Genomic DNA, 21,319 nt, shown 5'->3' with positions numbered 1-21,319 from the left:
TCAGCTAGGTAGATTCAGTATTAGTCATATAATATTGTATGTGTATATACACACACACACACACACATTGTATGACTAGTACTGTAATATATTGTCATCTATTGTACATATATTATACAATACATTTTCATATATGTATTATGTGTACATATATATATATATATAAAATACAGGTATTGTGGTAGATACTAAGAATATATTTTATAAAGTCCAGATATTATAGTAGGTTCTATGAATACATTTTATGAATCTACAAGTCAATGAGACGAATTTAGTTCACAGGCTCATAAATTTTAGGGTTTAAAGCAACGACACTGTTCATTTGGGTCAAATCTTCACATTTGTTTTTAAAGATACGGAAGTAACTGCTAAAAGAGGGTAAGTGGCTTGTCCAAGATCACATGTTACTAAGATCACATGTTACTAAGATTAAGAATAGATACGATGCCTGCAAAAAAATGCAAAGGAATAACAACCACCTGATTTTTAAATTAACAAGTGATGACACAATTAACCTATTCTACTTCCTAACCATTTCTCAGACCAGTCTGTTTTCATCTAAATCTGTTGTTACTGCCGTAATTTAGATCCTCCTCATCATCTTTAGCAGGTTTATTTAAGTAGCCTAGCATACTATCTTCTTGTCCATTATTCTACCAGTGTAGACACTAGACTTGTTATTTGATTTGCAGTTGTTATCATATAACTGCCCTACTTAAAGAATTTTTGATATACTCTGTCATCCATGTAATAACTTCCCTTTTCCTTAAGACATGCCACACTCCTGGCCGGGCGGGCGGCTCAAGCCTTTGTAATCCCAGCACTTCGGGAGGTCAAGGCTGGTCGATCACCTGAGGTCAGGAGTTTGAGACCAGCCTGGCCAACATGGTGAAACCCTGTCTCTACTAAAAATACAGAAATTGGCCGGGTGTGGTGGCTCAACGCCTGTAATCCCAGTATTTTGGGTGGCCGAGGCAGGCAGATCATGAGGTCAGGAGTTCAAGACCATCCTGGCTAACACAGTGAAAGCCCATCTCTACTAAAAATACAAAAAATTAGCCGGGCATGATGGTGGGCGCCTGTAGTCCCAGCTACTCGGGACGCTGAGGCAGGAGAATCACTTGAACCTGGAAGGCAGATGTTGCAGTGAACCGCGATCGTGCCACTGCACTCCAGCCTGGGCGATAGAGTGAGACTCCATCTCAAAAACAAAACAAAAAAAGAATACAAAAATTATCTCGGCATGGTGGTGGGCACCTGTAATCCTAGCTACTTAGGAGGATGAGGCAGGAGAATCGCTTGAACCTGGGAGGCAGAGGTTGCAGTGAGCCAAGATCGCGCCACTGTACTACAGCCTGTGCGACAGAGTGAGACTGTCTCTCTCTCTCTCTCTCTCTCTCTCTCTCTCACACACACACACACACACACACACACACACACACAATGATATGTCATACTCCCATCCATTCCCAGTTTAGACACTCATGACCTTTTAAATTGCCTGGAAACACCAGTGTGCTTCAGTCTCATCACATATACTCAGGTGTTTTCTACCTCTGTGATTTACTTCATGCTGTTTATACTGCCCGCATTCACTCTGCACAGCCCTTACTTACTCCTTTCCATCCTTTAAGACGTCTGTGACCCTGTGATGGTCTGGGGGCTAGCAGCATGGACATCTCCTGGAGCCTGATAGAAATGCAGCATCTGAGGTCTTACTACTCAGACAGATACACTGATTAAGAATCTGCATTTTCACAAGATTCCTAGGGAATTTAAATACATGTTAAAGTTTGAAAGTACTGTTTAGAATCACTTCAGATTTCATAAGATTCTATCTCCTCCTGGAAACCTCTCAGATCCCTTTCATCCAGCATTCAATCATTCTTGGTGCTCTCACAGTAACCTGTGCATTATCTACCTCACTGTATTACCATAGTATCTTATTATCTGTTTATTATCTGTCTGTGTCTGCTTTGCCTCCCACCTTAGCCAGGGGGTATTTTGAGCATGACTTGTCTTTGAACTTCTTATACCTAATACAGTGCCTGACACTTGATGGGCACTGAATAAATATTTATTGAATGATTGACAAAAGAAAGAAGAATGAGAAAGAGATTGACATACAGAAAGAAACAGAAGCAGGACAAAGACAGACACATGAAGAAAAAAACACATAGCTAAAGAGACTTCCATAGAGATAAAAGCAGATTACATAAAGACACCACAAATTCTGTCTCTGGATACAATCTGGAAGGCAGCCTGGCAGAGAGTCCACAATCTGATTTAAATAGGTTAGGGTAATAGCCTATGTTGTTTGCCAATCTCTCAAAAGAAAAATTTAACTTACTTGCTCATTTAACAGCATTGTTTTTTGATGGTTGTTATTAAGTAAATTTTTCCAAAATTTGCCTTACTTTCCTAAACAAACTGTTATACTGTCATTTTTACTATTCAGAACCTGCTTGGAATATTCTGTGCAGCTCTTAGTGCCCTCTGTTAGGAATGACTTTCATAAAATGAAGTGCGTCCTGAAGATTGTGTTGAGGATGGTGAAGATATAGAAAACATATCTTGTTGTGGACAGACAGGAGAAATTATAGTGTTTTGCCCAGAGAAGAGAAATGAAGAGAAAAGATCGAGGCAGAGGACGGCAGTGCTAGAGAGTGCGACTTACTAAGCAACTGCCTTCAATATTTAAGGGCTTTCATATGAAAGAGGTTAGATGATGCAGGATTGTTTTTCGGTTGTACTGAAGGCAGAACTCAGAGACGAATGGGTAGAAAGAAAGTACTGCACATAAATTTTTTTTATTATAAGAACTGTTTGAGCCTATGCTTTTTGAAAAGTAGTAAAGTTTTCATCACTGCAAGTATTTAACCATCTTCATGGTTGACCAAGTATGAAGAGCTTTTTAAAGATGATACTACTTTGTGTGGGAGATTGAACTGAATGACTATAAGATCTAAGGTCCTTATTACTTATGAATCTATAGCTGTTCAGAGAAGTACAGGAAGAATGGGGGTTATAATAAAGAAGTACAATAGTGGATAACATTTATCGAGTGACTACTTCATGCCAAGCACTGTTCATAGTGCTTTGCATGTCCTAGTTCACTTGAGCCTGACAGCAATACTGCTGAACATTCCTACTTTACAAAAGATGAAGACAAGGCACAGACGATTTAGTAATGTGCCCCAGGTCATGCAGCTAGTGGTGCATGATTCTGACTCTGGAGCCTATGCTTTTTATTACTGTGCTGTATTCTTTGTAGTGTTAAAGATGAAAATTGGACCCAAATAGAGCCTTAAAATATTGATATAGTTTGAATTCCAGGTAAGTATATGGATAAGAATTCCAAGGAATAGTAACAGTAACATAATCAAAGTGAAAAGAAATAGAAATTAGCATAACAAGTTTGTGGAATCAAATATCTTACAAATGAGATGAATAAGAGAATATTCAGAGATGTTTAATTCTGTGGTGCTGTTCTGTCTTGCTTCTCAATGGCTGCAACAGTTACCAAGATGGGAAATTAAATCTTTAGGAGTATTTAACCTGGTAAAACCAATATAAGTAGCTCTAGAGTATGGTCTGAATTTTGTGTTCCCTCCAAATACTAATGTTGAAGTCCTAACCCCAAGGAGATGGTATTAGCAGATGGGGCCTTTGGGAGGTGATTAGGTCATGAAAACAGAGGTGATTGGGATTAGTGTCCTTATAAAAGAGACCCCAGAGAGTTAGCTAGTATTTTCTACCATGTGAGGATACAGGAAAAATGCGCTGTCTATGACCAAGAAAGCGAAACCTCACCAGACACTGGGTCTGTTTGTATCTTGGACTTACCAGCCTCCAGAACTGTGAGAAATAAATTTCTGTTGTTTATAAGCTGCCAAGTTTATGGCATTTTGTTTATAGCAGCCTGAATGGACTAAGACACTCTAGTATTGTATAAAATTTTTACAAACATTTTTTCTCCGCTGATTGGTAGAACATGTAGCTATGTCTCTTAGGCAGATGCATTTGGGGCTGTCACTGTTTGAGAGTTCCCAAGTAATTTGATGCCAGATCAGGAGTACAAATTCAACACTTTCTCTTAGAAATCGGGGTTTTCCTGGAGTTTATTTGAAGACTGAGTAAGCATCTGCAAAAATGTGAGGTTCTTCATAAAGAATTATCTGTGTTTTGATAACCAGTATCAGAGGAACTACTATTAAAATCAAAGTATGAGATTTTAATGAAAAATTGGTTAGCATAACAAACCTATTCAGGTTAACACTTGAAAAATTTAGTGTATAGTTTAACAGCATTCATCTTATGTGATAATTTATTATTTGCATTGTAGATACCATAAATTTAAAGTTTTCTTTCTATTTGTAGTTTTGTAACAAACCCAGGTGGTTTGTTAGTACTTTAAATCCTGAGACTGACTTTTAAGCTCTGTCGAATTTGTGAACAATCTTGATAGTATTGCTTTCAGAAAGTCACTTATAAACCTTAAGAATGAATGTAATTCTGCTTTGGTGTTTAGTTTATTAAGATATATATATATACACACACACATCTTAATAAAGATACTCTTCTACATTAAGACATATGTGTGTGCACACACACACGAGTACATATATAATATTGTACTCATTACCTGCCAAAAAGATTGAATAAAATATATTAAGCAAAAACTACATGAAAAAGTGGGTAGGAAACAATTTAAGCTATACACCTGTGTTTAAACTGTGTGGGTCCACTTGCACATTTTTTTTTTCAAACAAACTTGGATTAAAAATGCAGTATTCTTGGGATGTGAAACCTCCAGATAAGGAGGGCTGACTTTTCCTACAAGGCTGATTGTTGGACTTGAGTATGTATGGATTTGGTTAGAGACCTGAGGTCCTGGATATATCAAGGGATGACTGTATGTCATCTTTTGTGAGTTTCAGACTAATATAGTCAGCCCTCTGTGTCTGCAGTTTCACATCCACAGATTTAACCAACCATGGTTTGAAAATGTAGTTAGGCCTATGATGGTTGTGTCTGTACTGAACACATACAGACATTTTTCCCTTGTTATAAATAATACAGTATAATAATTATTTACATAGCATTTACATTGTATCAGGTACCATAAGTAATCCGGAGCTGGCAAAGTATATAGGAGGATGTGTGTAAATTATATGCAGATACTACCATTTTATACAAGGGGTTTGAGCATCATTGGATTTTGGTATCCTCAGGGGTGGTCCTGGAGTCAATTCCCTGAAGATAGCTCGTGACACCTGTGTATCATGTCATGTATTTGTTTGACTATCCTGTTGTCAACCAGGGTTTAGGTTAACAAAGTGAAACATCACAGGCAATAAACTCTCATTCATTGCAATTATTGTAATTTTGGTCCTTTGTATAGATGTCTGGCTCTGTGTTAAAATGTAAGAAACCAAAACACATTCTGATTTTCATGTATCTCTGTTTCTGAACCCGATATCATGTATAAAATTTCCACTTGTTCTTTTAGTTGAAGACTTCAACCATTCCTATTCAAATAGAAATGTTATGAGGCAAATTGATTGGCTTGCTAACCTGATAAACTAACTTGAATTAAGGTGTGAATTAGTCATAATGATTTTGGATCATAGGTACTAACCACATTTGAATAAATATGGTGCATTAAAATAGCAGGACACTGAAGGAATATATAGGAAAAATTTTTATATGGAGAGGGAATCAAGAATGGTCTAGACCAGAGTATTTGTTTGAGTTTAGGAGATTTAGTCAAATAGTTTCTGGAAAAGGAAGAGGACTTAATGCTAGATTTTTATCCCAGCTATGTCCTGAATTAATATTCCCTTGGGTAAGTCTTAATTTCTAAAGTGACTAAGGCACTAATAGTTTCACCGGGTATGTTGGAAAATTTCAGTACAGTTTAGAAATCCTGATTTCTAAAGGCGAATTTTAAAAGATTTCTCTCATTAGTAATCAATGCACAAATATTTGTGCACACTAGTCCTTCAATAGCGAAAAATAATTTCAAGATAAGACAAAGCTGAACTTCAACTGTATATGAGAGAGTTGTAATAGATGATGTCTAAATTTCTTCAATTGTAAAAATTACGTGGATTAAGTTGCACACAGATTGAATTAAAGAATGAGCTAATACCTAGGAGGTCACATTCAAGTGGGGTACCTTGATGAGGGAAGCCTTGGCTGGTGAAGAACTCCATGAGGATGCAAAGCAGCTAGGAGGGGGAGAGAGGGCTCAGAAAGCTCTCAGAGAGGGACTTGCCAATGCACAGTTTTGCTTTAACTTTCCCCCTTTTGTTGTCTTAAGCTTAATTCTGCCCATTTTTATTTACTCTAGATCAAGAAGTAAGATATTTTAGATATAGGAAGTCACTTTTAGTTATTAAAGATGTACTATCCATAAGGAAGATAGGTAGTTTATGCATAGCCAGCCAAACTGACCATATCAATTTTCCAAGTTTGCATCATTCTTTATCCCAAAATTATCCTTTGCTATTGAAAGACTAATGTGCACAAAGACTTGTTTATTAATTTACTTATGAGAGAAATCTTTTAAAATTTGCCTTTAGAAATAATGATTTCTAAACTCTACTGGGATTTTCTAACATACCAGGTGAAACTATTGAAGCCTTGGTCACTTTAGATATGATATCAATACAAACACATTTACATGAAGTTAACAGACATTTTCAATGGGCAGATTACTGTGGTAGAGTCTTGCAAGAATAAATATCACACAGTTTCTTGCTCCCTCCCCTCACATTCCCTCCCTTCCCCCCTCCCTCCCTCCCTCCCACAAATATTTACTGACTGTTTACTCTGTACCAGGTGCTGCAGAAACAAAGATAAGTTTGACTTAGTCTCTGTTCCCAAGCAGCTCACTATTAAACTAGGGGGCTTTGGGGGTGGGGAGAGAAAGGAGAAAATCTTGTGAATAAATCTCACACATAGGATAGTTTCTTTGATAGAAGTTGAGAGCAGGCATGGTAGCTCACGTTTGTAATCCCAGCACTTTGGGAGGCTGAGGCAGGATTGCTCTAGCCCAGGAGTTTGAGACCAGCCTGGCAATATAGCAAGACACTGACTCTACGAAAAATAAAACAGTTAGCTGAGAGTGGTGACGTGTGCCTATAGTCCTCGCTACTCAGGAAGCTGAAGGGTAGAATTTCTAGAGCCCTGGAGGTTGAGGCTGTAGTGATTGTGATAAGCGCTCCAGCCTGGGTGACAGAGCAAGACCCCGTCTCTAAACTCAACTTCTACTCAGGCATTCTCAAATGAGGCTCTGCAGAGAGACATGAGCCCACTGCCCTCAGGCAGTAATTTCAAATGGTTTAGTCTCATGATCCCTTTATATTCTTGAAAGGTATTGAGAAACCTAAAGAATTTCTGTTATAGCCACTGGCATTTACCATTTTATAAATTAAAATATAAAATTTAAAATATGTATGTAATTTATTTAAAAATGAATGATTGTGAACCCATTACATGTTAACATAAATAATGTTATCTGTTTATGAAAACTACTTTTAAGAAATGAAAATACTTTAGTGACAAAGTGGCGTTGTTTTACCATTTTGCCAATCTGTTTAATGACTGCTTTAACAGAAAGCAGCTGAATTCTCTTATCTACCTATTCTTTCAATTTTTTGTTATACCACACATCGAGTCACCTTTGGAAGACTCTACCATACGCTTGTGAGAGTATGAGAGTGACAATGTTGAACCATGTCTTCATTTTATTTGGAATTAGTTTTGACTAATTTGGGGGCCACATGAAAAGGTCTTGGGGACCCGCAGAGGTCTGTGTACTATACTTTGAGAACCACTCCTAAAAAGTATCTGTTGTATGTAATGAATAAATGTCTCTTTTATGCATCTAGCCTGGCACTATTATGTAACACCCTTGAGAAAATAGTGTTTTGCCATTTAGATAAGGTACCATAAATGAGGAAGGCTGCTAGACTGTAAGCCTCACAAAAGCAGGGATGTTTCTCATTTTCACCCATTACCTGTCACAAAATCTGACATGGGACCTGACACTGGGAATCTCAGTGACAGAATGTTCTAACGAGAGATGTACTATCATAAGTCACTGTAGTCCTAGGTAAAATGTGATGAGTGCTACAAATAAGACTAAACATGGAGGAGCTGGAGGAAGCATTCCTGTCCAGATGGTAAGTCAGGAGGGCTTCATGAGGAAGACAGCACTGGGGCGGAAATGCGAGCATATTGTGATAGTGCTGGAGGTGGAAAGGTAATTTCTGGAAGGAACAGAATGATCAAGGAGCAGGGTGGGTTTGGAGTTCAGAAGTTTAGGTTTGCATGACTTACGTATAGGGGACATGGTATCAGAGACATGGCTAGGAAAATAGATTGGGGCCAGACTGAGGCTGAGGGAGGCCTTGAATGATCTGTGAAGGAATTTGGGGTCTGTTTCCATAGATGATGAAGAACCTCTCCTTTTTCTCTAAACAGATTTAAGAAAATGATTCTGGCAGTAATGTTGGTTTGAAGAAGAGAGATAAGAGAGGCAGGATGAGCAGTTAAAAGGAAGGAGAGAGAGGGAATCCAGCTTGAACAAGAGGCAGTAAAAATCTGAGTGGGAGGGTCTAGTTGTTAAAGAAGGCCCCAATGTCTCAGATAATTTGGAATAAGAAGCTGTAAATAAGATAGAGTTTCACTCAAGGGCAGGAAAACACTGGGTTCTTTATGATTTCATTCTAGGCTCAGCTACAATCTTGCTAAACAATTATGCACAGGTCCTTGAGCTTTGGTTTCTCCATATGTAAAATGTAGAAATGGATTGCTTGCCTATTTGTGTCACAGGAGTCTGTGTAAGGATTAATGAGCTCTTTGACAGAAAGGCACTTTATTAATCTAAGGCATCAATAATAAAAATGAGAATGTTTGCCAGGTACTTTTGCTCCTATGTTGAAGGCTGCTATGTAAATATGAAATACTGCCTGGAACTATTGTCATTGTTAATAATAGTAAAGTCATTACCATGAAACGCCTACACAGCAAACTTGTTCTCAGTCAATTCCAGAGGCAAGATGAAGCCAGGCATGGAGGTTCATTCCATTTTGTTTGTTCTAAGTCTTCCTTATTGTAAGCTATTATCCTGGTTAGTAGAGAAGTCATTTTAACAGTATTTGAATTTCATTGTATCTTCCTATTTCTGTCACTCTATTCTGGTCACGTATTCCATCGCTCTCAGGAACATCATCATTCTGACTTTTCCCCATGCAAATGGAGGTGGGACAACATTTGATGTGCCTAGTTACCTGCATCAATGTTCTTGTCAATTTTGGCTATTTTTGTCAGTTTAACTCATGACTGTATAGTCTGTTGGTCAAGCAGGTAAACTCCAGAGTTAAACTGCCTGGGTGTAAATCCAAGTTCTATTACTTTACATGAGATCCTGGTTAAGTCACATAACCTCTTACACTTCAGTTTCCTCATCTGTAAAATGGTACTAATAATGGTGTTTCCCATAAGGTTATTGTGAAGGTAATGAAGGTAAAGCTCATAGCATTAGGTGCTCAGTAACTGCCAGGTTTTTTTTTTTTTTTTCTTTTTTGGTCCATTTTTATTACCATTGTCATCATGTCTTCTCTTTTCCTAATTGGGGTTCTTTACCATTCCTTGTTAATTAATTATTTGTCTTCTAGTAGTTAATTTGTGATAACGTAATTGATCGCAACCTTTTTATTACCTACAGTAGCATTCTAAAAAAATCCACAAAAATCTTAAATTTTTTCATTGCTCTTTCATATATTCCTCTTGTGCTTTTTGTCCAGCAAGTCAAGTACTTAATTCTGATATAAATATAAGGGATCTAATAAGTTTGTCCTAAACATTGACAAGTATTATTTCCTATGACACATTGCCATCCTCCCACACAATTGTCCTGTAAAGAAAATTTGCTTGCCATTTTCCTTTTTGACCCATGTATTTATTCTCGTCTCAAGATCTGTATCAGTATGTTTCTGATTTTGCTACTGATCATGTCTCTCAAGACTTCTAAAAGTACCTTCCCATATTATCTCAGATTCATCAAGATCTGTTTGGAACATACACCAAGCCCTTGGTTTAGAGTGCTGAAGCTACAATCAAGTTTGTGTTATGCTCACCAAACCAAAGCTCATCTTTCTTTCTTTTTTTTTTTTTTTTATTATACTTTAAGTTCTAGGGTACATGTACACAATGTGCAAGTTTGTTATATATGTATACATGTGCCATGTTGGTGTGCTGTACCCGTTAACTTGTCATTTACATTAGGTATATCTCCTAATGCTATCCCTCTCTACCCCGCCCCCGCCCCATGACAGGCCCCGGTGTGTGATGTTCCCCTTCCTGTGTCCAAGTGTTCTCACTGTTCAATTCCCACCTATGAGTGAGAACATGCGGTGTTTGGTTTTTTGTCCTTGTGATAGTTTGCTGAGAATGATGGTTTCCGGCTTCATCCATGTCCCTACAAAGGACATGAACTCATCCTTTTTTATGGCTGCATAGTATTCCATGGTGTATATGTGCTGCATTTTGTTAATCCAGTCTATCATTGATGGACATCTGGGTTGGTTCCAAGTCTTTGGTCTTGTGAATAGTGCCGCAGTGAACATGCATGTGCATGTGTCTTTATGGCAGCACAAAGCGCATCTTTCTAATTTGCACAAAGACTTCAAGAGTATATTGGGCTAGTGTATGATCCTTTTTCACACCTTATCAATTGTTATCCATTAGTATTGTTAAGTCATGACTGTAAATTCCTGTGGGTTTTGACCAAATATATCATTGGCAGATTCTCCTTTGTGTCATAGTTACATAGAATGAATACTCAGCCACCATCTCTACCTGTGTTGTCCATAATTTCCTTGGGTCATGAACCGAATGAAACCAATGGTCTTGTTTCATGTGAAAAGTTGGTCCATATTTGCTAATAGTGAATTATATTCTATTCAAATGGTATAGGACATTAAAAATGACTATTGAAAATGGCTGCTACTAGAGGCAGAAAACGATTGAGTAGTAAGGTAAAACCAAATATATTAGCAGTTAATCAGTTTCTTCTTTTATGATTCCAGTATTGAGTCTTTCTCTGAGTCACACTGGCTTAGAAACTGTTCAGATGAACATACCAGAAGGGAGTTTCCTTTTTGAAAATTGTTATCTTCTATCTGGTATTAGGTCACAGAGATGAAAATTTAGCACCTCTGCTTTGTTTACTTCTTCGTATGGGGTACACTTACCTTAGTCACATACGAGATGTGTGATATGGTTTGGCTCTGTGTCCCCACCCAAATCTCATGATGAATTGTAATCCCCAAGTGTCAGGGGAGGGACCTGGTGGGAGGTGATTGGATCATGGAGGTGGATTTCCCCTATCCTGTTTTTATGATAGTGAGTGAGTTCTCATGAGATCTGATGGTTTAAAACTGTGGCACTTCCCTCCTTGTTCGCTCTCTCCTGCTCTGCCATGGTAAGGTGAACTTGCTTCCCCTTCACCTTCTGCCATGACTGGAAGTTTCCTGAGGCCTCCCAGCCATGCTTCTATGCAGCCTGATGAACTGTGAATCAATTAAACCTCTTTTCTTCATAAATTATCTGGTCTTTGGTAGTTCTTTATAGCAGAGTGAAAACGAACTAATACAATATGTGGTCTTGGCCAAGTTGTGTAATGCCTGGTCCCTCAGTTTTCTCCTTTGTATATTGAAAACAATAAAAGCATCCATTCCATAAGGCAGTTGTGATAATTAATTGAGGAAAGAGTTGTAAAGCTATTGCAGCTATGCCTGGCACAGAGAAAAACTTTAGTATCTTTTAGCAAGTATCATTACCTACTTGAAATAATATAGTAGTTAAGAGCTTGATTCTGGAATAGACTGGTAGGCTTGAGTTCTGACTCTATCATTTGTTGCCTGGGTAATTTGTGGATTCACATTTCTGGGCCTCTGTTTCATGTAAAATTGATACAGTAAGAATGTCTACCTTCCAGGGTTTACATGAGAAATAAAAGGGGAGCACTTAGCATCATTGTTCATTGAATATTAGCTATCATTTTTTATAATCCTTATGACACATTACTTATATAATAATTATAACAGCAAATACTTATGGAGAGCTTATTTTGGGTCAGGCAATATCTCAAGTACATTACATATACTATCTCATTTATTCCTCACAGTATCTCCAAAGAGATAGGTGCCATTGTTATCCCTATTTTACAGATGAGTCAATTGAGGCACGGAGAGGTTAAGCAACATTTCCAAGGTCCCACAGTGAGTGAATGGCAAAACAAAGTCTGTGCATTTATCCGTTATGCTCTATGACAATAAATAAAAAAGTTGAATATAATATTTGGAAAAGAAAATTAGACTGTTAGGCTAATGACTGAGGCGCTCACTGTGTCCTGACCTTTTTCAAACCCTGAATCTATTCATATGGTCAGATAAATCTGGTTAAAAGGAAGATTGGTAGGTAGCACTGAAGAAGAAAAGAAGGTAAGACAATCTCTTAAACACTTGGAACCTCAGCGGTGTGTGTGGAAGTGAAGCCTTCCGTCCTTTTTCCCCAAGAAAAGCTCTTTTTATCTTGAGGATGAGGTGGGAGCATGGTTTATTTGAATATTTCCAGACTTATTTAGCTTCAGCCTCTTCTTCCCTTTCCTGTTGCCTCCCTTAGTCACTGCATGGATCTGCCTGAGGCCCCAGGCAGTTGTACACATTTGCTCTATACCCTGAATGTCCCTGGTGATACCTGAGATGACTTCCTGTTGTCCTGCAGCCCTGACAGTACACTGCATGTAACAGAATAGTGCCTGACTGTGGAGTGTGTTGCCTAAGGGCTTCTGCCTTCAAGTCATACAGAGCAGATTCGGATTCTCAATCTGCTTATATGGGCAAATTAGTTAGCATTTTTAAGACTTAGTTTGTTGTTGTTGTTGTTGTTGTTGTTGTTTTTAATCTGCAAAATGGGCGTGTAGCACATACCTGAGTCTTTGAGAAAATTGAATGTAAAACATTTTAATACTGTGTCAGGTAGGGAATTTTGTTGTTAACACTAAGCATTACATTTTGTTGTTAACACTAAACACTAAAAACTTTGAAAAAGATTGGTTTGCTTTGGATCATTAGCAAGCACTTTCATCACTGAAATAACAAAATAAACTCAGCTGTTATCAAGACAAATGCCCTGGGAGTACTTTTCAATATAATAAACTAATTTTATTTCCTCATTAACATGTGTACTCCTGGGTGAACCCTACTAGGATTGGGAAGAGCAAGCTGTGGAGAGGCTATAGGGCTTGCAGGTACAAGAAAAACATGTGTCTATAAAATAGTACTCTGCTGTTTATTTATCTAAGTAAGTATGTGAATACAGAACCTGAAGCTGGACTCACCCCCAGAGCAGGGGAGTCCCCACAAGAGCATGCCCCAAACTGTCCTGAGATGGGGCCAGTTGGGATTCCAAAGAAAGAAGCCCAAATGCCAGGGGGATCAGTCCAAAACATTTATTAGGGTAACTTACAGAGCGCTGCAGCAGTCCTCAAGATAGACAAGACGAAAGGGGTGTTCTACATAGGTTTGTCTGCAGAAGCGGGTAAGGGTAGGGAGTTTATATTAGGGTTTCAGAAATTCAGCTCAGGGCTACAGCCAGTTTCTTTGAGTATTTTGGGCAATGACCTAGATGCCTTTATTAGTGCTTAGGAATGTTCAAAGCCCCAGTTTGGGTTCAAGCCTGCTGGGAAAAACCTACAGCTGGCCGGGTCACAAAACGGTCAAGGCACTCTAAGATTTTTGGTTAGGACACAGAAAGAAAGTGTGTGTGGGTGGGAGGGGAACTGGGGGGACACTACCATGAATGAGCTCTGTAGATTCTCAACTTCTCTGCAAATCTAAGATATTATTTTTATAATTTCCACAGGAAATCTGAGAAGAAGAGCAGTATGGAATTAGTTTAGTCAAGGAAGGCAGAGAGGAAGATGTCTTGCCGTTACATCTTAAGGAAAGTAGATGGATTGGATTGGAGGAAATTGGAATTTGAGCAATTAACTGAAAAATGGCAAATGTATATTGTAAGAGCATATCTGATAAGGAAAAACTGACCAGTCTGATAGTACTGGATATTTGACATCTATTTGGGCAAATCAATGGAAACTTGAGCGCTAGGTAGGGGGATGTTCAGTTGGCCTTAGCACGTCAGTTCTTGGATTCCCCAGGGAATTAGCAAGCAACATTTTCTTTACTGTATGTGGAATGGCAATGGCAGATTAATTGGGTCCTCTACTCCAGCTCTTGATCCAGGCACTGATACAAGGACTATTTGCCATGGTCCCTCCTTGTAGGCTGCAAGCTTGCTCTGGATTATCTGATCATGGTGGGTGCAGATGTCTACCATTTTGAGGACCCAGAATTCTCACCACTTTCTATTTCCCCATTTCATTTCTGGTGTGAGGCAGTTTCTCCTTTATGATTCTCCAAACAAAGGAACTTACTATATACTTTCTTCTGGACATTCACTCATGTAAATGTGGATACAGAGTAATTTCTGGGGAGTTAATCTGAATTGACTCATATGTGATTAGCACTTCCTTGTTGATCAAGGTGACTATTGAACTCTTATCATTAGTGCAGAAAATCATTTTTAAATTTAATCTATGACAAGACTTCTAGCTACATTAAACTGAGCCATGTAGAGGTAAAGGTAATGTGAAATGCACTGTCAGTTACCATATTGATTCCAAGAATAGATTTTATTTTATTTATTCATTCAACAAATATTTATTGAGCATTTACTATGTGTCAGGTCCTGTTCTAGCTGTGGGAATACAGTAGTGGATATGATAGATTAAAAAATCATTCCTGGCTGGGCATAGTGGCTCACACCTGTAATCCCAGCACTTTGAGAGGCCAAGGTGGGCAGATCACGAGGTCAGGAGATTGAGACCATTCTGGCTAATACGGTGAAACTGTGTCTCTACTAAAAATACAAAAAATTAGCTGGGTGTGGTGTCGGGCACCTGTAGTCCCAGCTACTCGGGAGCCTGAGGCAGGAGAATGGCGTGAACCCGGGAGGTGGAGCTTGCAGTGAGCCAAGATCGCACCACTGCACTCCAGCCTGGGCAACAATGTGAGACTCCGTCACAAAAAAAAAAAGAAAAAAATCATTCCTGATGTTGTGGAGCTTATATTTTGGTGGAAGGAGACAGAAAACAAACTGCATGAATAAATGAAATATTTTGTATATTAGATGGTAGGAATAGTCCAGGAGAATGTTGAGCAGAAATATGGAATAGGGAGTGTAGTGGAGGATTTCAGTTTCAGATAGAGAGATGAGGGAAGACCTCCCTGGCATGTCATTGAGCAAAGACCTTGTTTGATATGATGTCGTAGGCTTGTATTCTCCCCCTCTTGATGATTCCTTGTTTGTCCCTTCCAAAGCTGTTATTTGATAAAAGTGGAAGGAATTCCTGGATAAAATTGTCCTCTGTTCAGTAGTCTGTGGGTAGCCCCAATTACTTGACAGAAGCTCCAAATAAGTTCTTACAAGAAAAAGTGGGGTTTTCAGGCTTAAGTTAAAACATGTAATTCTGCTTAAGACGAGGTCTCAAATAGCTAAGACCAAGTTCTAGAGTTAGTTATAATGGTTTATCTTTCCCAAAATACCCATACCACCAATTTAAAAGAAAACAATTTGAAACATTTTGTGTTATCCCTCTTCCATAAAATTGATTCTGCTCTTAGCAATTATCTGACATTAATTTATAGAAGTAATTTCATGTTCTATTTGTTTTCTCAAGATTATTGTCTGACATTTCCTTGTTTATCCATTTACTATTTGATTTTAACAAAAATTATAATGTTATTTTTATATTTAAAAATCTTTTGATTCTACTTTGATTTCCTTGACAAATCTCCAGTCAGGGGGATATCTCTGACATTATATGAATCATGTAGTTGCTGTAGTTGGGCTCTGTGTCCCTACCCAAATCTCATCTCCAATTGTAGTCCCCACATCTGGAGGGAAGGACCTGTAATCCCCACGTGTCAAGGGAGGGAGGTGATTGGCTCATGGAGGCAGTTTCTCCCATGCTGTTCTCATGGTAGTGAGTGAGTTCTCACAAGATCTGATGGTTTTATAAGCGTCTGGCATTTCCCGTGCATGCACTTCTCTCTCTTGCCTCCATGTGAAGAAGGTCCTTGCTTCCACTTCACCTTCTACCATGATTGTAAGTTTCCTGAGGCCTCCCCAGCCATGTGGAACTGTAAGTCCATTAAACCTCTTTTCTTTATCAATTACCCAGCCTCAGGTACGTCTTTATAGCAGTGTGAAAACAAACTAATACAGTAGTATATTATTTACTGCAGGGGATGAGGAGAAAGAGGGAGAAAGAATGGAGTAAGAGAAGAAGAAAAAGGGGTGAGAGAGGAAGAGCAAGAAGATAAAGAGCAAAAATATAAAAAAAAAAAAACCAACATATTTTTAGTCTGCCATTTCTATTTAGCAATCTTATCTGGTTATCTTTTATTACCTGGGATTCTAAGGCAGAATCATTACAGACAGATTTTAAATTTAAAAATTTATTTTTCACATATTGTTTGTATACCAATTTATTGTACTTGTTTCATGTAATGGCATTTGCCTTTAGCTTCTACAATCTTTGAGGTCTTTTAGTTTGAATAGAGTTTGATGTCTACTGCAATGTAACATGTACAACAAATTGTTAATATTTCTTGACCAATTCAAAACATGTATCAGGGATTATCGCAGCTATTTCATAGATCACCTTTCATTTCATTCAAGCTATGGAGATGAAACTGGAGGTGCAAGGTTGGTGTGTGGCGATGGGTGTTGACAGTCAATTCTCCCAGATAATATAACAGGTGAGTTCTGATAGGCAATGATGCTGTCTTTCTCTTTCTTTTCCATTATGTATTTTCCTGTTGGCATTAATGATATTCCTCTTCTTCTACAGATTTATATATAAATATATATAACGTACATGTGAAAGACTATTATTGTAGGCATTGAGTTCAGAAAAGGTCTTGTCCTTAAGAGATTATAGTCTGGTGAGGGAAACAGATGTTTTCCTTCATAGTATGTATCACAGTTTCCAATTATTTATTTGCATGCTAACTTTCAATATTTGAATAAATTGTAAGAAAACAATATTATTAAGAGACTGCAGGGTTTTTTTATGAGCGTAGGGTACTGAATATACTGTGGGTGTCAGAGGAAGTCTCCTTGAGGAAACATGTTTGGACAGGAATAGTCAGATGAAGTGGGGAGGTTTGTGAGATGGAAAAAGTTCCAGGCTGAGGAAACAGCATATGTATGTGAAGGTCCAGTGGGGACAGAGATTTGAAGAGGTGAAAGTTATGCAAGAGGGAGAGGCATAATAAATGAGGCTTAAGAAGTATGCAGGGCCAGATTACATTATGAAGAGCTCTGTGGACCATATTAGTTATGACATGGAAGACTTTTAAGTGGAGTCAGAAACACAAGCAGATTTGAGCATTTGAAGCGTGCTCTCTTTGCCATGTGGAAAATGTTTAGGGAAAGATAAGGCTGACAGTGAAGGTATATGGTGATCCAGGAGAGACATAGTGGTGACCTAGACTAGACTGACACAGTTAGAGGAGGAAGGGATGTTCTCAAAAACAGTAAGGAGGTAGGTAGGATCTGCAGGACTTGTTTGCATTTGGAAGATGAGGGGAATGACAGTGAGGCATGATTCGTGCTTTCTGGCTTGGATGCCTGTGTGGGAGGTGGTTGTAATTTTAGAGAAAGAGAACACTGAGGAGGAACAGGCTTGGAAGGGAGAAGATGAATTCATCTGTGGACATGTTGAATTTGAAATACCCAGCAGGCAGTTGCATATATGTGTTTAAAGTTCAAGAAATAGGAATGGGCTGGAGGTTATGGTCAGTCCTCATCACTAAATAGAAGGATAATGGGGCAAAGAGAGATTCTAGGAACAAACCTTGACAAATACCAACAAAGAAGAAGTGACCAGAGAAGGAGCATTAAAAATAATAATAATAATAATAATGGTAAAAGCTAAAACATATCTGATACTTACTATGTGCCAGGCACTGTATTACATGTTTTTACATATATTAGATCATTTTAATATTCTTGAGAGGTTGGTCCCTGATTTTACAGATGAAAAATATGTGAGCCCCAGAAAGGTTAAGTAACTTTGAGACTGTCACCAACCAATATATGGTAGGGCTGATTTAAAACCAGGCATTCTAGCTTCAGAGATTGTGGGCTTTTTCTGTATATTCTACTGGAAACCATGGGAGTGCACTGTCCAGAAACTCTAGGAAGAGAGGGAGTTATAAGCCTTGTCATTGCTTAGAGGCCAAGGAAGGTTAAGGCTGAAAGTTGTCCCTTAGGTTTAGTGACATTTACCATTTATGAGAACATGTTTGCTGTCGTGACAGCCTGAGAAGGCAGACGGCAGTAGGCTGAGGACCTCCTGGGAGATGAGCATCAAGAAGACAGTAAGTGTAGATGACGCTGTGTAGAACTTTGTCTGGGAAGGTGAGGAGATAGGACTAGGAGAATTCTCAACTCCTCAGGACGGGAAAAATGTCACGGAAAGGATTTGATTTCGGGGCAGAGCAAAGGGGGTTCTTTATGAGAGGAGTGAAATTGGTTTGATGCCTATCAGAACTCTCCTGTTATATTATCTGAGAGTATTGACTGACCCATTTATCTTATTCTAGCAATTATTTTCTAGATGAAAGCAGGTATGGCCTAACATATTTATAAAGTAATACTTGGTTGTACATTATAGAATTTGTTGGTTTTTTAAAAAATCTCTGCAGCTGGGTGCAGTGGCGTGTGCCTGTAGTCTCTGCTACTTGGAAGGCAGAAGTAAAAGGATCCATTGTGCCCAGGAGTTTGAGGGCAGCCTGTGTAAAAAAGCAAGATCCTGAAGATCCTGTCTCTAAAAATAAACAGAAACAAACAAACAAACAAAACTCCACAGCCATACCATAATTAGTTGACTACCATTGCCTCTCAGTCACCAGTCTTATATTTGGATGCAAAACCTATGGCCAGAAACAAATAGATTTGTGACTTCTCTCTTGAGAATCTTGGGAACAAATACATTATAAATTTTAATCAGCCATAAATGGAGTGCTTTCACCCAGGACTTTTCCTTGTAATTTCAGTCAGGTTTAATTTTGACCGTAGGCTTTTGTCTAGGTTGGTTGGATCACCATCTCTGTTATAACTTCCAAATTATTAAAAAGCTCTTCTGAAAGATTTTGTGGAAGGTTACAGCATGAAATGGCCTTTTTCTCTGTGGGAAGGTAGGGCTCAGGAAAATGTGACAAATGTCACAGTGGAACTATGCTGTGTCAAACCACAAGTGGTGCCTCCATACAAAGGTGGACTGAAATGTATCCTCTAAAATTCTGTGTAATTTCATGGATGATATTCTTTCCTTTTTCTATTACTGAGAGCTGAGGTTACTGAGAACACTTTTACATTGAATGTTAAAATGTTGTGATTCTACACATTTTTTTCTTCCCAATCCTAAATCCACAGCATGTGTTTGATGACATTTTAAAACTTTTTAGAATAATTAAAAAAAATAACTTCCCAATGAAGGAGAATGATTAAAAAATGATGCATTTAAATGTAAAGTTTCATTTAAGGTAAAGTGTTATTTAAAACAAGTTTATTTAAAGTTTTATTAAACTTATTTAAATGTAATATGCATTTAAATGTAATTTATTGTTTTAATATCTTAATTTTGTTGTACTTCTAGTTTGTGTGTGTTGAAACATTTGCAGTATATTTGCATATTATTTGAAAGAAAATGTGTACCATAAATGGAGCCTTGCTATTATGGCTAAATGCACATATTCATGAAAGAGTGTGAGATTATCTGCTAATCACTCCAGAATCCCACTTAGTCATTAAAAATGGAACGGGAATTAATGACAGAAAGATATAGTTAATGATTAAATGAAATTTAGTTACAAACACAGCAAAGGTATAAGCAAAAACAGCAAAAGCATCAATTTGGTACAGCTTTTTTTCCTTCGAAACAGGCCTTGTAGATAATTATACTTGTTGAATCATTGGTCACATTGTACATTTGTTCACATTACCTATAAAACATATTTCATGAAGTTAATTTCGTGATTGATTTATTACTTTTAATAAAAAGTGCCTGAGTCTGCCCCTGTTAAAATAATTCAGTGAGTTTTTGCTTGAGAAAATTCATAGTGCATATTCTTTGTTGGATGAAAAACAGGGCAGGGACGCCAACTGAGAACATTTTTCTTTTCAGTTCGGGGACTGACTTTGAGAGAGAAGGAACACCTTGTGCTCTCGTGGTGCACCGCTCACATCCTAAGGTTAGCATCTTTTCTGAGAGAGATAAACAGACGTGGTTTTTCCAGTTTGGTCCTATTCTGACAAGACTCTGCTGTTGAATTTATAGGCTGATGAAAGGGTGCAGAGGGAACTCTGTCATTATACTCATACTTGAACATGGCTATATATCATGTTTTGGAAATTTCCTGTATTCAAAGAAAATAACCAAGCTGGTCCTATGTTCTGTTTTGCCTGTGTGCCACTAAGTGAGAAAACGTATGTTCCTTTCCTGCTTCAGCTGTTGTTTACTTTGTACAGAATTTTCTACTCCTTTGAAAATGACCATTTTTTCTGACTCTTATGCTTTGGTGAGAGTCTCAGAAAGGCTTTGGCTTTAAGAACTTTCTTGGTGGTTTAAGTTAAGCTTGAGAGAGAAAGTCATTGTTCTTCTCACTGTCCTCATATTTCCCTTTTTAGCTTCCTTATAAAGACGGGTAGTTATGACCTGCACTCTAGCTCAGGTTATCCCAACAGCCTTGAGCTACTTGTCAACATTTATGTTTTCTCACTGATATTTTTATTTCAAATCATTATTCATTCAACAAATATTTATTATCTGTTACATGCTAGCTATTGTGCTATAATTCTAAGATGAAGACGAAAAGGATAAAGTATTTACACACAATCTTTTTGTATCCAGAAAGAACACCAACAAGTATGTTGAACACATTTTAATTAACTTAAGAATTTAAAAATAAATGTAAAACACGAATTCCCCATTATGACTATGTCAAATTAACCTATACTAATGAAAACGCCTTAGCAGTGGTCCCTTGTATTAATCAGTTCTCACGCTCCTATAAAGAACTGCCCAAGGCTGGATAATTTATAAAGGAAAGAGGTTTAATTGACTCACAGTTCCACATGGCTGAGGAGGCCTCAGTAGACTTACAATCGT

General features: G+C 38.0%; 1 protein-coding gene across 50 annotated transcripts in view; it reads left to right on the top strand.

Annotated features, from left to right (window-relative positions):
- Positions 1-21,319, top strand: part of MAPK10 (mitogen-activated protein kinase 10) — a 334,301-nt gene that overhangs the window by 8,614 nt on the left and 304,368 nt on the right. For 12 of the 50 annotated variants that reach the window (XR_012434935.1, XM_045393337.3, XM_074040057.1 and 9 more), the window contains exons 3-4: positions 16,822-16,901; positions 20,336-20,402. The exons of 31 other annotated variants lie outside the window; for them this stretch is intronic. The gene's annotated coding sequence lies outside the window, so the exon portion shown is untranslated. The remainder of the gene's footprint in view (positions 1-16,821; positions 16,902-20,335; positions 20,403-21,319) is intronic. 7 more of the 50 variants (XM_074040045.1, XM_045393339.3, XM_074040056.1 and 4 more) reach the window with 1 other exon arrangement.

The sequence above is a fragment of the Macaca fascicularis genome, chromosome 5, assembly GCF_037993035.2.
Source record: "Macaca fascicularis isolate 582-1 chromosome 5, T2T-MFA8v1.1".
NCBI classification, from domain to species: Eukaryota; Metazoa; Chordata; class Mammalia; order Primates; family Cercopithecidae; genus Macaca; species Macaca fascicularis.
This window is presented reverse-complemented; position numbering and strand designations above follow the sequence as displayed.